Below are 4,885 nucleotides of genomic sequence, written 5' to 3' on the forward strand. Positions count from 1 at the left end.
CATTACTGTATGCACTCCCCCAGCACACAGTCCTGCTGAGTGAGCTTGCCATTTTGTGGGACTTAGCTTCTGCTGACAAAGACCTAATGCCCTTAACACTGCAGAAGTCCTTCCTTACTCTTTGGCTGTGGGTGGGCCTCCCCGTGCTACAAGAAGGAGATCTATTAGGTGTGGTCAGAAGATTTTGCCTCTTTGATTTTTATTTTGGCATGATGCACTAACAATCTGTCTGTACTGCCTGGAATTTGACATTATTTGAAGAAGAATTGAGCACTGTTTGAGGAAACAGGCTTTGCTGCCAGTTGCTCAGCTTTGCAGTTCTAAAGGAAGATCTTCCTACACCTTCCCTATCAACATAAACAAGCAGAAATAAAACTAAATTCCTTGAAACACAAAGTGAGGCAAGTCTGGAATGCTACCAAGGTTCTTTGATGGTTCTTCGGCTATACAAATATCACAAGTCAAGCAGGTGAGGCAGAAGGCTGGCTTATCTGAACAGGAATCTTCTCTTGGAAATAAGGCAAAAAAGGAAAATGTATGTCCAGTGGGAGCAAGGTCAGGTGACATGAGAAGAACACAGAGATGCTGCTTGTCATTGTAGGGAGGAAATTTGTGCAGCCAAAGCTGAACTGGAATTTAAGCTGGCCAGAAATGTGGGAGACAATAAAAAGACTTTTTTCCAAATATATTAATGGCAAAAGGCAGTGTAAAAATAGCATCAGCTCATTACAGGATAAGGGTGGTCTCCTCAAAAACAGGGACATGGGCAGTGAGGTGTTTAACACATTCTTTGCCTCTGTCTTCAACATGAATGATGGAACAAAGGGATCTCAATGCCCTCAGCTGGAGGACCATGACTGTACAAAAAATTATCAACTCCCATCAACTGAAACTGTGCAGTATCAACTGCTGCAGCTGGATCCCTAAAAATCTATGGGCCCTGATGGGATTCATCCCAGGATCCTCAAAGACTGGCTAATGTAATTGCAAAACCTCTATCAATGATTTTTGAGCAGTCTTGGGAATCTGGACAGGTCCTGGCTGACTGAAATCTGGTGAATGTTTTCCTGATTTTCAAGAAGGGCAAGAAAGAGGACTGCAGAAACTACAGGCCTGTCAGTATACCTACAGTCACTTCAGTACCTGGTAAAATTGTGGAGAAGATTTTAGGGAGGGGACTGAAAAACGTTTGAAAGACAATGAAGTCCTTGGTCACAGTCAGTACAGCTTCATGAGAGGAAAGTCTTTCTTACTGAATCTTACTTCCTTTTATGACAAGGGAACCCACCTACTTGATCAAGGGAAGCCAACTGATGTGATCTTTTTGGATTTCAGTAAAACTTTTTTTGCTGCTCTCACTGTATCCTTTTTCTTATCTTTCCAGCACACAGCTGGACAAACACATCCTGTGATGGGTGAGCTACTGGCTCACGGGTCAAGCACTAAGGGTTACAGTGATTGGGGTGACATCAGACTGGGGACGTGTGACCTGTCACATGTGGGGCTCTGCAGGGCTGCGTCCTCAGGCCTGTGCTCTTTGATTCTGCACCTGGCATGGGGCAGCCCTGGATGTATGGACAGACTGGGGAGTGAGGGGCTGGAGAGCAGTGCCATGGAAAGGGCCCTGGGGGTCCTGGTCAGTGGCAAGTTGAACAGGAGGCAGCAGTGCCCTGGCAGCCAGGAGGGCCAAGCGTGTCCTGGGGGGCATCCAGAACAGCATCGCCAGCCGGGCAAGGGAGGGGATTGTCCCCTCTGCTCTGCACTGGGGCGGCCTCACCTCCAGTGCTGGGGCAGCTTTGGGTGCTGCAGTATAAGACATTAAATGACTAGAGAGAGTCCAAAGGAGGGAAACAGAGTTGGTGAAAGGCTTTGAGAAAAAGAGCAGCTGAGATCACTTGGTCTGTTCAGTCTGGAGAAGAGGAGACTGAGGGGAGACCTCATTGCAGTTACAACTTCCTTGTGAGGGGAAGAGGAAGGACAGACACTGATCTCTGCTCTGTGATGACCACTGACAGGGCTCAGAAAATGGCCTGAAGTGCTGTCAGGGGAGATTTAAGCTGGATATTAGAAGAAGGCTCTTCACCCAAAGGGTTGTAGTTGGGCACTGGAACAGTGCCCCAGGGAACCCCAGGGAAGTGGTCACAGCACCAAGCCTGAGAGAGTTCAGGAAACATTTGGACAATGCTCTTGGGCACATGGCATGATTCTTTGTTATGGTCACATGCAGGGCCAGGAGTTGGACTCAATGATCCTTGTGGGTCTCTTCCAGCTCGGCATGTTCTGTGATTCTATGATCTTTTTGCATTAAACAAAGACTCAGTATTGAGGTACACAGAGGTGGCAGCAGTCAATTCTATAGCTGAGTGCTGCATCCAGGGGTACAGGAGTGTTCCCAGCGTAAGGGAAACCCAAAAGAGAGCACAGAGCCCCACCTGAAGCTGGCAGCTCTAGCAAGGGAAGCTGATGCATCTTGGGCTTCTGAGGAGCAACTGCCTGTGGGTAAAGTTGAGACCAGGGAGGGCAAACAGGAATCAAGAGGGTCCAGTGGTTTGTGCAGGAGGGCATGTAAGAAGGTCCTTGCACACTCCCTGTAGTGCCACAAATCAGGGAAGTGCTCTAGGTCCCTGTAAGGATGGTGAACACTCACCTCAAAGTTAAAACCAGTGTTTCTAAAGTGAAAGTGCCTGCGACATTTTATGCTTACACTCAGATACTGTAGATAAGGAAGCAGACTAGCCAGCAGGTAGTAATAAGTGCACAGACCCTCCTCCTAGAGGAAAGGCAAGTACCTGCAAAAAATGTGGACATATCTGTTGAATCAGCTGTCTGAGCTGAAGGAATCAGTTAGAAGGCTGTGTGCTATTAGAGGGGCCAAGATTGGGATAGACAAGTGGTTTCAGAACCATGTTCCAATGAGGGACACCACCAAAAATACAGCAACTTATGACCCACTCAAACAGGATTCTATTTCAATCTCCGTCCTTTGATTTTTTACAGTCAAAACCAGATATGAAGCTTTAACCCATGAGCAAGGTCTGCAAGGAGAAGCTGTACCAGAAACACACAGAGTATACCACCAAGTGGAACAAGAGCACATAGTGGGTGACTCTGTTATGGGGTACTGAGATGTGCATCTGCTGGCCTGACAGGGAATCACAAGAGGTATACTGCCTTCCAGGAGATAAGGTCCAAGAAATATTGGCTACAAATCAATGGGCCCTGAAAATATCTACCAGAGGGTGTTAAGAAAGTTAACTTCATTGCAAAGCCACTCTCCATAATCTTAGAGAGATCAAATAGATTGAGGCATATCTCAGAAGAATGGAAGAAGATTAACGTCACCCCCATTAGCAAGAGGGGGCATAGAAGAGGATCCAGGAAATTACAGGCTCATGTCTAGCTTCAGTCCCTGGGAAAGTTATAGAATAAATCCTCCTGGGGACTGTCACAAGTCAGATGAAGCATGTGACTGGGAAAAGCCAGCATGGATTCACCAAGAGCAAATCGCTAATGACAAACCTGATTGCTTTCTATGATAGAGTAACCTGATAAGCTGACACAGGACAAGCAGTGGACATGGTCTACCTGGATTTCTCCAAGGGTTTTGTTATGCTTTGTCACAGCCTCCTCCCAGAAAAACTGCTGTGTTACAGTCCAGCAAAGTGGTCCACGCAGTGAGGGGGGAACTGGCCGACAGGCAGCATGCACAGGGTGGTGGTGCATCGCTCCTTTTCATGCTGGCAGCCTGTCACAAGTGGGGTCCCCAGGGATCAGCTTTGGGCCCAGTAGTGTTTGATTTCTTCATAAGTGATCTACTGTGGGATCCTGATAAACCCGGATAAAAATTAGCTGATGATACCAAACTGAGTGGGGAAGTGGACACTTCATAAAGGTGACATCCTGCAGGAAGACCTTTTTACATGGAGTGGCATAAAAAAGAGCCTAATGGGCCCAAGCTGCTCCTGGGGAGATTCCAATTGGACACAAGAGGAAAATTTTTCACGATGAGAACAATCAGCTATTGGAACAACCTCCCCGGGGAAGTGGTGTATTCCCTAATATTGAACACTTTAAAGATTCATGTGAACAGGATGCTGGGCCATCTTGTCTAGAATGTGCTTTTGCCAAGATAGATTGGACCCACATGATCCTTGAGTTCCCCTTCCAACCTGGTATTCTCAAAGTCAGTTATCAGGTAGAGAGCATGTTTTCAATTTCTACACACAAAATGCCTTCAGAAAAGCACATTCAATTATTGGAAATATCTTTATATGGAAATGTATTTATAGATTTATACATTTTAGTAAAGAGGCAATACGTATTGCCTAAAAATCATAGTTGATTTTTTTTTTGCTTGTTTTTCTTTCAAGAATTTTCCCAGATTAACCAGACAAAATCAGGTTAAAATATTTAATATAATTCAAAAATACAGCTTTTTTCTTCTCATATTTATGATCAGACAACTACTGATTTCCCTCTTCTATTTTGTTCAAAATGTACTCTTTATTAAAAAACCTCAAAACATTTAGAAAGCATGAAAACTTGTACTTGATCTCTTGCTTCTCCTTGATATATTTTACTTGTTGTATAGATTTAGAATTTTTTCTCTTTTGAAACTTTCCATGAGTTTTTAACTTCCTGCCTGGCAACTGCTGGCTACTGAAGTGCTGAGCACAGCACTTGCTGCGAACCAATAAAAAGTCAAAGACTTGATGTCAGGCTCTCTTAGACTTATTTAATCACTATGAGTGGAAAAGAAGACAGGTTTTGATTAAGACCAGCTAAACCGATCAATAAAGTCCTTGAACTTGCATAAGTCACTACTGGTTACTTTCAATAACAGTGATAGCCTGTACCTAGAAAGAAATATTCATTAGTTAGGATC

This window comes from Corvus brachyrhynchos, unplaced genomic scaffold (assembly GCF_000691975.1).
Source record: "Corvus brachyrhynchos isolate BGI_N302 unplaced genomic scaffold, ASM69197v1 scaffold324, whole genome shotgun sequence".
Lineage (NCBI taxonomy): Eukaryota > Metazoa > Chordata > Aves > Passeriformes > Corvidae > Corvus > Corvus brachyrhynchos.